This window comes from Diospyros lotus, chromosome 4 (assembly GCF_014633365.1).
Source record: "Diospyros lotus cultivar Yz01 chromosome 4, ASM1463336v1, whole genome shotgun sequence".
Classification (NCBI taxonomy): Eukaryota; Viridiplantae; Streptophyta; class Magnoliopsida; order Ericales; family Ebenaceae; genus Diospyros; species Diospyros lotus.
Genome location: NC_068341.1, coordinates 42,811,421 through 42,825,650, shown reverse-complemented (window position 1 = coordinate 42,825,650; position 14,230 = coordinate 42,811,421).

Genomic DNA, 14,230 nt, shown 5'->3' with positions numbered 1-14,230 from the left:
TTAAATGTATCTCAATCATTGGAATGTTTAAAATAAATCTCAGCCATTGAGATGTCTATACATTTGAGACATTTCAAAAACAATTGATTCTTATTATATAGATTAGGGAATGCCCGTGCCTTTATATTTATTAACGTTGTATAACAAAAAATAAAAAAATTAAATTAAAAAAAAATAATTTACAATTTAAACAAATTAAATTAAAAATTAAATATCAAACAATACATACCAGTATAAAAAAATATATAATTTGTGAATATAAATATCAAATATAAAAAAATTATATTGAAAATTTAATTCCAAAATTTATTGCTTTTGTGCATACATATAAAATTTAATTCCAAAATTTGTATACATATAAAAAGAGTGTGCGTGTGAGAATGTGATGATTTTGGGCGGGAAACATAGTTTAATCTTAGCCATTGATGAAAAATCAAAACTCATCTCAACCATTGAAAAAATGTCCCCCTTTACATTTATGTTATACAATTTAAAAATCTTCTTACTTTATTATATAGATATATTATATATACAAACACACATGATTGCAATCATGACAATGAGTGGTCGAGAACCCTTGTGTTCTCCGACCCCTATGGGTTAGGAATTCTTGGTCGGAGAACACGTTTTTTTTTTATGTTATTTTAATTAAAAAAAAATTATTATAATAAAATAAACTTTAATAGTAAATTAAATATTAAACTTAGTAAATTAAACTTTGATAGTAAAAAAAAAAATTCTCTTAATATAAAGCAAGAAGATTTTTGACCAATTTCTATTAAACTTTAATATTTGACAAATTTCTATTAACTAATTTCTATTAAACTCAATAAATTAAATATTCTTTTTTAGTAAAATAACAAATATTAAATTTATAAATATTATTTATAATTATTCATTATTATTGATTATTCATATATAATTATTCATTATTATAAATATTATTATTAATATTCATAAGATAATTATTATTAGTCATTTTATAAACAATTTATAAATTTTTAAATGACAAAAGAAATAAATATTTTAATTATTTAATATAAATATAAATAATAATATTTTAACAGATAACAAATTCATCTGCTGTTGGTGTCTTTTTCTATTTTAAAAATTTCAATTGTTGTAGAAAGCAACAATTTTTTACAGTAATTAAAAATATTTTTACATTAATTAATTTACACTAAACTAAATTAACACACACGTGTATATCTATATAATACACTAAATTAATACACTAACATTTTAAAATATCAAATGTACACAAAACATAAAACACTATAAAAAATACACAAAATAATAGGATAGAAATAATGAAATGTACATAAATTAACACACATATTTGTTTACATAAACTAAATTAAATTAAATTAACACTAAATTAATTTACACTAAACTAACACTAAATTAAATTAAATTAACACTAAATGAATTTACACTAAACTAAATTAGCACACATAATCAAATATACATTAACACACACACACACACAAACACGTGTAATACACTAAATTAAAACATAAAACAGTAAACTAAACTAAATAATAAACTAAAAAAAACAGTAAATCTATATAATACACTAAATTAATAATTTTAAAATATTAAATGTACACAAAACATAAAACAGTAAATTAACACACACACGTGTATATCTATATAATACACTAAATAAAACATAAAACACTATAAAAATACACAAAATAATAGGATAGAAATAATGAATTGTACATAAATTAACACACATATTTGTTTACATAAACTAAACTAAATTAAATTAAATTAATTTACACTAAACTAACACTAAATTAAATTAAATTAACACTAAATGAATTTACACTAAACTAAAACAGTAAATCTATAAACAGTAAATCTAAACTAAACTATATACACTAAATTAAATACACACACGTGTAACACACACACGTAAATCTATATACAGAGTCAAATACAGAGTCAACTAAACTAAATAAACAGTAAATCTAAACTAAATACAGAAAATAGACAACTAAATTAAAACATAAATTAAAACAACTAAATACACACACACGTGTAATACACGAAATTAAAACATAAAACAGTCAACTAAACTAAATAAACTAAATAAAACAGTAAATCTATATACATAAAATAATCAAATACACACGTAATCAAATTAAATTAACACTAAACTAAATTAAATTAACACTAAATTAAAATGAAGACCTGGAAGTGAACACTAAACTAACACCAAATATATATATATATAGAGAGAGAGAGGACCTTGGAAGTGGGCAGCGGCGGCGTGGCGGGGGGCGACGGCAGTGCGCAGACGGGGCGGTGGGTGGGCTACACGGAGGCGAGAGAGGGAGAGAGACAGAGAGAAGGGGGCGGGCGAGGGTCGGCCGAGAGAAGGAGAGGGACAGTGGGCGGCAGTGGAGTGGCGGGGGGCGACGGCAGTGTGCAGACGCGGCGGCGACGCTGGCGTGGGTGGGCTACGCGGAGGCGAGAGAAGGAGAGGGACAGAGAGAAGGGGGCGGGCGAGGGTCGACCGCGGGTGAGAGAGAGGCAGTGGGCAAGGGGCGAGAGTGAGGCAGTGGGCGATTGGGTAGGTGCCGCGGGTGAGACAGAGAAAGAGAGAGGGAGAGAGAGATGCGGTGTGGGCGAGTGGGAAACAGAGAGGGAGAGAGAGAGGTTGAGAGGGAAACAGAGAGGGAGAGAGAGATGCAGTGTGGGCGTGGGCGACAATGGCGGGCGAGTGGGAAACAGAGAGGGAGAGAGAGAGGCTGAGAGGGAAACAGAGAGAGGCGTGATGGGATGGTTTTGGGCGGGCGGCCGCGCGGGGGGAGGGGGGGCGGCATGGATCTCAGCCGTTGATTGATCTCGGCCGTGGATCTCAGCCACACAAAGATAGATTGTCTCTACACATTTTCAAAAACAGTCTTGCCTTATTATATAGATGTATATATATATAAAGAAGCCAGAGGAAGGTACTAATGAAAATAAAAGGTTACGGGAAAGAAAATGAAATACCGTATAATCATTTTCTATTTAGTTGGTAACTTCCATCAACTTATCATCAAGGTTAAGTATGTATTTAATTTTATTAAAATAATTTTTTTTTTTTTCTAAACTCTGGGTCTTGAGAATAAGAACTGAACTTGGTGTCTTAAATTGAGAGGCACACCACTCAACCAAATATCACTACTAATACTTCTAAAACATTTACATATAAATTTTATAAGTTAACTTCATGAACAAATTAATAAACTTATTAACAACAGTACAATTGTCCTTTTGTGAATAAGATGTAAGAAATTTGACTTGTAAATTAACCCTTAGTTCAGTCCTCAAAAAGAAATTTGACTTGTAAATTAACAATTAGGGCTTGAAAAGGGAGAAAATTTGACTTGTAAACTAACCCTTGTTGCTCAAAAAGAAAATTTGACTCGTAAATTAACCCTCGTTGACAAAGGGAATCACTAATACATTGATATAGGCGAAAATAAATTTTTTATTATATATTAAATACATACAATGGAATATAATAAATACGCCATACATAGTTTAGATATTTAAATAACATGCATATACAACAATTGAATGCATAAATAAATGCATATATGCTGCTCGATGAAGGGATAAAATACAAAATTGATTTTTGTATTGAGACAAAGTCCACCTCAAGATGTGGTGTGATCCTAGTCGGTCCACATCTAATATGCAGTTAGGTATCTATACACAGAGGATTTATGTATCATTGGTATTCATGTCTCAAAATTATATGTGTAATAACTATACGTATAATTTTTGTTAATATTTCAAAGGAAGAAGAAAAAAGAAGTGAAAGCAAAAACGAGAGAGAGAGACCAGAAGATGGGTAGAAGGCCCTGCCCTTTTATTTATAAAATAAATCCCTCCCCCACCCATTTTCTTCTTCCCCTTCCTCAATTGGATTTCTTACGCAGCTCCCTCAATTATTGTTTTAATAATTCAAGAGATTACTATGTAATTTTACTATGCGCTATGCAATTTCGACTGTCACATCTTACTGTATAATCAATAATTGATTTCACACTATGCACTATACACTATACATTTTAACTATGCACTATTGGTAAGGGGTATATGGTCAACTTTTGACCAATCAATTTCAGAGACATTTCAGGCACACGATGTCATACCAAATGCAATACTATATGGTGTGTGACTTTCTAAATTCACTATTCGCTAGCAATTAGATAACACTGAAACCTTTTTCAGTATCAGTCAACCCCTTAACGCATCACCGAAATTTCTTCAAATCCCAACGAAGTTCCGAAAGTTCCTAAATAACGCCTAGCAGCAATTCAGAACAATATAGTGAAGTCTCACTTCAAGTGAACCTATTGTAGTTAATGATTGTCATATGCTATAATATTTCCATCACCTAACGTCCCAACTGAGCCAGAGTCATGGAGTGACAAACTCACAAATTTAGTAACTATGTGTCAAACCTTATTAATATGGCTAGATGACACCTCAAGAAACACCTTTCATGACTTTCAATTTGTCCTGGCTAGGGACTGTCCCGTCATATCAATAGTAGATCACATAGGATATTCACCCCCATCAAATACCAATGAGTGCGACAGATCCTATTCCTAACCTGTCACCATATTCTAGTAATACGAAATCACATAGATGAGCATTCTCACATCTCAATTGGATAGTTCAGCTTATTAACTAATTTCCCATACTAATACACAAAACAACCATGATGATTCAAGTCTAAGGATTAACACACTATCGAAATCGGATTACGTGACCATTACCCACCATACCATGTGGTCAGTCATCGACGTTACATTTGGTTAATAATTCCCCAATGACCACCCACAAGTTTACTAGTGACATCTCATATCATATGGCGTGTGACACAATGCTCCTATCAGTATCCCATATCGAATGAGATAGTAACCCCTGTGTTAGTCCATACTCGTTTAATTGAAGTCCCCATCTAAAAAATCTAAGGATTAGGAATAGTTTAAGATATCCTGTTATCAGAGAATCTTGTCACACAATTTCAACACCTTGAAAATAAGATTCTCACACTAAAGATTTAGGAACTTATTTATATAATTGATTGGTGGAAATATGAATGAAAAAAACTTTACCCTTTATATATTTAAACAAAAATACAATTAATGCATTAGCACAACCTCGCTAGATATCATCCAAATCTAATATCAAAGCGCACAACACACAATTGCTTAACTCATTTGGCATCTTTGCAGGCTTCTTTTGAATTCCTCTGGATTCACTCTTATAGCATCAGAGAGTCATATTTTTTGTTCCTTTTAACCCCTTATTCCTGCCTTTGGTACTGGCGTAAACTTCCCCAACTTAGGGGTAAGGTTCGTCGATTCTTTTGGGTGGTATATAGGTGATGGCTATAGGATATTTTTGTGGCATCACTACAAGAAAAATGATATTTAGCGATGGAAAAATCCTTCACTAAAACACAAATTTCGTCGCTAAAAAATTTACCGATGGATTTAGCGACGGGCATCTTCCCGTCGCTAAAAGTGGCGTCGCTAAATTTTAGCGACGGACTTTGTGATGGGTCAAATTAGTGACATAATCAGCAACAAAAATTTCTGTTGCTGATTAAAAAATAAAAAATTCAAAAATTCAAAATAATTTTAGCGACGGAACTTTCCGTCGCTAATAGATAATAAAAAATTAAATATTAAAAAATTTTAAAATAAATTTGAATAAGTGACGGAAAAATTTTCGTCTCTAATCAGCGACGGAAACAATTCCGTCGCTAACCTTTATTTTAAAAATAATAATAATTAATTTATGGACGAACACGTGTGCGCGCCTCTGCACGTCAAGTGACGCCCCCTTAAACTGCCACATGTACATTGGATTAAATCCCCTTAGCGCAACCAAGTTTTCCCCTCCTTGGTTTCGATCTCAGGTCCCTCGCATGGGCTTGCGTGCGGGCGACCATCCAAGCTACAAGCCATCTCATTGTATAAACTGCACATATTAATTATATACTAAATTTAGTTGCAACAGTTTTAATTTTATTTTAAATCTTTTAAATTTATAAATTAATACTTAAAAAAATAAATACTATAAATTTTTAAGCCAACTATTGTACCACTTAAATGTTATAATTAATTAATCTCTTAAATATTTAAATTTTATTTGATTAGAAATCAATTTAATACATTTTTGTTATTATAAATTTGACAATATCATATCAATTTACATATTTTGGTTTATAAATTAAATACATAAAATATGCATTTAATATTAAAAAAAATTATTTTTATTTAAATTTTATAATTATTTAGCAACAAGGTACTCTCAATAAAATTTAATTTTTAATTATATATTTAATTTTAATTTTAATTTTTTATTATTTATTTAATTTTAATGTTTTACTTAGCGACGGAATATTTCGTCGCTAAATAATATTAATTTAATTAAATAATAAATTAAAATTTAGCAACGGGGCAATCCCCGTCGCTAAAACTAAAAACTAAATTAAATAAAAATGAAAAATTTAGCGGCGAGCAACATCCGTCGCTAAAAAATATTAATTTAATTAAATAATAAATTAAAATTTAGCTACGGGGCAATCTCTGTCGCTAAAAAATAAAAATAGAAAATTTAGCGACAGGGCAACGCCTGTAGCTAAAAAATAAAAATAAAATAAATAAAAAATATAAAATTTAGCGACGGGGTCGCACCCGTTGCTAAAAAATAAAAAATACAAAAATAAAAATGCAAAATTTAGCGACGAGGCAACCCCTGTCGCTAAAAAATAAAAATAAAATAAATAAAAAATATAAAAATTTAGCGACGGGACAACCTCCTTCGCTAAAAAATAAAAATAAATTAAATAAAAATAGAAAATTTAGCGACGGGGTACTGCCTGTCACTAAAAAATAAAAATAAAATAAATAAAAAATATAAAATTTAGCGACGGGGTCACACCCGTTGCTAAAAAATAAAAAATAAAAAATACAAAATTTAGCGATGGGACAACCCCCATTGCTAAAAAATAAAAATAAAATAAATAAAAAATGCAAAAATTTAGCGATGGGGTTGCCCAAACGCTAAAAAATAAAAATAAATAAATAAAAAATATAAAATTTAGCGGCGGGTCACATCCATCACTAAAAAATAAAAAATAAAAAAAATAAAAATACAAAATTTAGAGACGAGGCAACCCCGTTGCTAAAATATAAAAATAAATAAATAAAAAATACAAAAATTAGCGACGGGGTTTCCTCGTCGCTAAAAAGTAAAAATAAAAAAAAATCCAAAATTTAGCGACGGGGCAACTCCCGTCGCTAAAAAATAAAAAATAAAATACAATTTTTTAATTATTTAGCAACGGAATATTTCATCGCTAAATTTAAAAAAAATAAAAAATTTAGCGACGGAATATTCCATCACAAATCCGAATTTTCGTCTCTATTTAGCAACGGAATTTTTCTATCGCTAAATCCGTCACTAAATTGAGAATTTTTTGTAGTGCATGATCACTAGCATCCCGGGTGCTTGTTGATTTCTTTTCTCGTTAACTTCCTCATCAGTTCTATCTCCCCTCCACTGCTAAGGTTTCTGATACTATTGTGCGAAGTTCCTGGTGTTGGCCCAAGTTAAGCCCTTCTCACGTTCTTCAGCTTATTCTATCCTCTATGCCGAGCCTACCCCAAATCTCTCAGCATTTGATGGTGCTTTCTTAGTGTGATCTGCGTTGTGGGCCTTACAGGATCAACATAATAAGGTCCCTTAGTTTCATCTTGTTTAGCATAGATCTAGCTTTCCCTCCTACACGTTTATACTTTGGCTTGCTATTAGGGAACGTCTACCCACCCTTGACCAGCTCAATCTCTATTTGCCTTTCCCTAATCGGTGTTTTCTTTGTCAAGATTACTCTATTGATAAATCTAAAATATCATTATGCAAATCCTTCCATATTTTCGTCCAATGTAGCGATTCTGATCCTTCCAACATTATTAGCTACAGCCTTTTATTTTATTTTTTTTATTTTCATGTCTTTGGTCTTTTCACCTTCTACCAAAAAATTGGTGCTGTGTCAGAGCACAAGGTTGTCATGAGATTGATGAACATCCTGTCATGCCTTAGAGAACTATATATGTAGTCAAGCCAAGGATTAGCAGAGGCTTGCCAATTTGTTTATAATGATGCTCGCTTTGTCAATGAAAGGGCTCGGAATGATATTGTCTTACTTTCTCGGTAATGTTTGTTTTTCTGATTTTACTTGTTTGCTTGAATTTCACAATCAGCACTTACAATAATACATAGCCATTTTATGATAGCTCATAGTTGTCTACTTTGAATAAGCTTGTCACTCTTGATTGCTCTTAATAAATTATATATATATATATTGCAATGAGAAATGGGCATTTATAGACCCAAGAGCCAATTTCTTTTTTCTGACTGGCCCAATGGAGCATATCGAAGCCTATGAAATACCTCTCCACCTCCTAGAACCTTGGCAGTCAGTAATTCCTAATGTAATTTTATACAAGAGATCTACAAAAATTTCATGCAATATTTTATAGCATTGTCTGCTAACTTAGGAATGCATGCTTATTGTTTGCTAATTGTTTTCAGCGGGATAATGAGGTTGGATGCTCGTGCTCGCCAAGATGTTGCTATTATTGGTTCAGGGTTTCTTAAGCTGGATGGTAATTTCTTTTACCTTCTGTGCTAGATCAGTTCTGCAAGTCCCATGACTCCCATCAACTTTCTAAATTTAGAGAAAATGATAAAGGTCATTTAATTGGTATCACAAGTCTTTTAATATATATGTTACTCTTGGCGTCATGACCTCAACCAAGTGTTCTTTTTTATGACATTTTGCTTGGTAGCTCGAGCGAGAAAGAAAGGATACCCAGAAAATTGACCATGACGTGAAGAAAAAAACTGAAAGACTTCCATCATATCCATTTCTGTGTTTCAGTTAGTCATATACCACATTGTTTCTTTATTGCTAAATTTCTCATGATCTTGTATTCTTAACAGATTTTAAGAGACAAAGCTCAATCCAGACTGACAAGTGCTGCTGACAAGCATTGGAGTGATGGAGCTTTGGAGGTGCTTTCTTTTTAATTAATTTCTCCAAATCTTGATTTGATGCTTAATTTGACACATGCTTGTACAGAAGAGAGCCGTGCGGCTTCCGTCTCTCGTTGCGCCTGCTTGCGGCTGCGGTGGCGGCTTGATCTTGCATCCTCTCTATTCTTCTCAATCTACCCATTATAATATTAGAAAATGCTATTGGTACACCTTTGTGTAAACCTTAAACTACACAAAGATATATTAATGACAAAAATATCCCTCTAAGGCGCATAGAGGCGCGTGAGGCGCATAGAGAGGCGCAGGGTATTTTGATCATTAATACCCCTTATGTAGGCCAAGATGTACAAAAATGATGTACATGTAGCATGACTCTATAATATTATACTAGTTCATCTTCGGTGCGACACACAGAAGTTTATATATATTAAATTTATTTAAAATTGACAATCTCACTATTATAAATTTCATCTACAGATTTTAAGAATTATATATTTTTTATAAATTAATAATTAATTTAACATATGATAAATATAAATAGATTATATAAAATAATAAATAATATGATAACATATAATAAATTAGTAATATAAATAATAAAAATATAAAACATAATAATATTTTCAAAAGAAATATGACAACTTATGGTAAATATAAATAACCTATACAAAATATTAATTTTGTCAAAATAATTTAAACGACTTATTTAAAATAATTCAATTTTACCTAAATAACTAATTTAACATAACCTACAAACTAATTTTTTTTAAAATTAAGTACTAACATAAACATATATAAGATTTGTATTTTTTTTGCATGAAACTAATTAAGGGTTTTAGAGTTTTGAGTTGAGACTTTATTGAGAGAGAATGAAAGATAAATTATGGGGAATAAAATAAAAAATATACTTGACAGTCGGTATTTGACGGTATTACTTGATATCTCAAGATTTGTCCTGATTTAAAAAAGTCTATTTTTTTATAATTTATTTTAATTAAAATTTTATGTTAATATTTAAAAATTAATAATATGGATTAGATTTTGCCTCCTCATATACTTTACACATTCTCCAAACACTATTAACCATGAATAAAATCATTTACAAGTTTCAAGAACTATACGTTTTTCACAAATCTAGACTTAATTAATGACTTATAAAAATTTTAATTCGGGTAAGAAAAAATAAATAAAATATAATAAAATATTGAAATAGAAAGTGAAAATGGGTGGGAAAAAAATTGACGGCTATTTTATTATAATATATATAATAATAATATATAGATATATAGAGATACATATATATATATATACACCATGCCAGTCCAAACCCCCCCCCGCCCCATACTTCTCCTTCAATTTGAATTCTCCCCCAGCGCAAGTCTCCACCACCGCCTCCAATTGCCGGCTTCCAATTTATTATATTTTATTTCTCTCCATGTGCTTCGCTGCTCTTTCATTCCAATCTTCCAATTTATTAATTATTAATTATATTATAAAATTAATTTTAAAATTAACATTTTAAATTAATTTATAATATTTTATTTTTCTTTTCTTATTCTAAAATCTTTGAATTAATTTCCTTTATTGAATTTTTATAAAAAATATTTAAATTATATTAAATCTATAAAAATGTATACTTTAAATAAAAAATAACCTAAAATTAATCTCAAAATTAGATTAAAAAATGTATAAAATTAAAATCTATTAATGGGCCTCCTTCAACTTCAAAGCTGTTGTGTTTTAAAAGTCCTGCAACATTTTATCAAACACTACCTTTAAAAAAAAAAAATAGATAAAAAATATGTTCAGTCAAATTCATATTTTTATTTTTTTATTTTTTTTAGTTATTTGAATTTTTTGTTGTTTCATTTATATTCTTAAATTTATATTTTCTACTCAGTTGAACCCTTATACTTTGACTTTGTTCATGTATGGCAATCTGAACTTTTTATTATTTTGATTACACCTTTTTATCTTTATTTTCGAGTCAATTTAATTCATCTACATATATAAAAATAAATAAAGTGAAATGAGTCGAACTCTTTTTTTATATATTAAAGTACAAAGATTAAATTAACTAAAAAAATATAGATACAAGAGTGTAATCAAAATAAAAAAAAATAATATGACCACACAAAAAGAAACATAAAAGTGAAGGGAATCAAGTGTACGACGGTACAGGTAAATAACATATATTGTAATATCCCAAAAATAATAAAAGTATAAATTAAATTTATCTAATTTAATTTAAATTAATTAATTGAGAGGCGGTGCGCGTGTGTTAAGCATAAAAAAAAAATTGATGCTCTTGTCTCTCAAGGAAGCTTCTGGCGAGATGAAGAAACAGAGGAGAGAGAGAGAGAGAGAGATCAATAGGCCGAGAGATTGGGTGAGGGAGATGGAGAGAAGGAGATCAAGTGAGTGAGGGATCGCGCGAGAGGGAGAGATGAAGGCTCGAGAGAGAAGAGAGAATGATCGAGGGAGACGGCCGGTTGCAGCGCGAGGAGGGCTGGTAGCAAGCTGGCACGTTCGCGGGCGGCCATGGCCGCAATGCCGAAGCTCGAGGCGCCGATGGAAGCTTCGATGGCCGGCATAGGTGACTAGCCAATGGCAAGCGAGGGCGGCCGAGGAGGTCGTGCAAGCAACAGCCGAAGGCTGCAGTAGCTGGAGTAGCGAGGGTCGTCCATGGCAGGCGGCTGTGCGCAGGCGATTGCGCGAGGTGCAGGTGGTCACGGTGGAGCCAGCTGTGGCGGTGGTGGTGCGGTGATCAGCGGCGACAGGTGGCGGTGGAGCCGTGCACAGGGGTGAGCCGCGGGGAAAAAGAAGAAGAAGATGAGGAGGAAAAAAAAAAAGAAAGAAAAGAAAAGGAATGAAAAATTGGGAAAAATGAGGCGATTTCGGGATTGTCTTGGCATGAAAAGTGACAAGGTACGTGGATAAAAATTATTTGAGGTGTTATATGTTTAAGAAATTTTATATGGCTAAATTATTCGTATTCCATGGTTGAAATTTCGTTTTGGGTCCAATTATATTAATTTTGGGGAGTTTATGCGATTTTACAGCGTGTATTAATTTCGTGGTGTTCAAGTATGAAAACGCTGCAAACGACTAGATACAGGTAAGCTCTCATCTACCCTTACAATTTCTTTCCATTTTATGATCCCCTCGTCTTCCCTTAATTCGTTTCGGTATCGCGTATTAATTATATATATAAATTGGGGATGTTATTGGCGTTATTTAATTTAAAATAAATATGAGATTTCTTGGGATTTTATTTGTGGTGCGCCTACGTGGGATTTTAGGCGATTAAATTATTTATATTACACGGTTAGATTTAATTAATGCGAGTCATGGATTTATTAATCACTATTAAACGTTTTACTTCGCAGCGGGAATGCAAGAAAGAGAAGAAATGGCCGTGTAAAGGCAAGCTCCTAACCCCCTCTTCGTGTTCTTCAATTCCCGTGAAAGACCCCGTGATTTCCTGTATTTTATCACCTCTCTTACTTTATTTCGGCACCTAGCATTAATTGTTGAATTATTATTCACTTATTTTAATTTAAATTAAATCCGAGACTTCTAGAGTTTTATTTGTTGAGTGCCTACGGGGGTTTGTACCGTCCCCACTCCTTTTGGGAATGATGCTGACCCAGCTTGGAGAGTAGGTTCATAGACGTGTGGGTTATTTATGATTTTCTCGGATTTATTTATGGTTCGGTTAGAGCTATCGAGCAGTAGGGCAATGGTCGGTTGTTGGTGACATTGGGGTAGACTATTGTACGGCCCTGAAGTGGACCGTCGGGTGGATACTCCTAGTCACTGGCCATTGACTGGTGCCGGGCACTGCTAACTAGCTCTACCAGTTTGTGATTTATTGCACGTTTAGATTCATTATATTACTGTCCATGATTTGATATGCACATGGGTACGGGTTGCATGTTGGGATATTCATTTATTGAGTATGCTTGGACACGGACATTCTAGCTTGGTCAGGTTGCATCCGGCACGGGCATAAGTATCGCGTGTGGTTTACTATGTGGGTGGAGCATGGCCTGATACCTGGATGTATGGGCGTCGGTGTATCACGTTGATGCTCACTACGCAATTGCATTGTTATGTGCATTGCATAGTTACTGGTAGTATTTAGTTCTCGGACGGGAGTATCGTTCCGAATGAGCCTCTAGCTCGGGTGTCGGGAGTACCGACATGGACGGGTGTCGGGAGTACCAACACGGACAACGGGTGACGGGAATACCGACCCGGGACAACGCTCATAGGTTTGCTGGAGGTATTTGTTACCGTCCAAGGCAGCAGCAGGTTGGTATGAGACTTAGGTGCCAGGTGTCTTATGTGGACCCCAAGGACCGGTATGTGCTATGATTATGCTATACTATTGTGTTGTAGCGTCTCATGACTTGTGTGTATTTGGGGGTTGGTGTTCTGGGAGAAGTTTATTAGTTTTGTGCAGTCTTCAGCCTTTATTTTCTTATACTTGCTGAGTCTCTCGACTCACCTTGTTTTTCTATCATTCCAGATAGTGGCAGCGTGAGCCATGGTAAAGGAGTTAGCTTTTGATGGCAGAGTCGGTATGGTGTACAAGCAGTCCCGTCAATCCCTATCAACTTTGATGGTTGAGTAGAATTTACTCTATTATTCTTACTATGCTAGGTTATTCCTCGAGTCTTGTGTATGTCGGCACAGGAGTCTGTATTCATTTATTTATCATGTGACCGCTGTGATAGTGGGGTACCCATAATGCATGCATATGTTTAGCTTCGCTTCTGTTGTTCTTATTTTTGTGTATGCATGCCAGGGTAGTTTTGTCTTGTGTTTCATTCTTTCTCCTCCCGTAGGCACTCTCGTTCGGGTAGTCCTAGTGGTTGGGGATATCCAAGCGAGGGTGCTTACATACATGTCAGATACTAGTTTAGATATTTAAATAGTATACATATTTAATAATTGAATATAAATAAATTCATACATATTGTAAGATGAAGAGATGAAATATATAATCGATTTGTATATTTGGATAAAATTTACCTTAAGATGTGATGGTTTTAGTCGGTTCATACCTAATATGTTAAGGATATTGTTCTGATTATCTTTTTAGATGTTAAACATATAGATTTCGTATATTACTCATGTC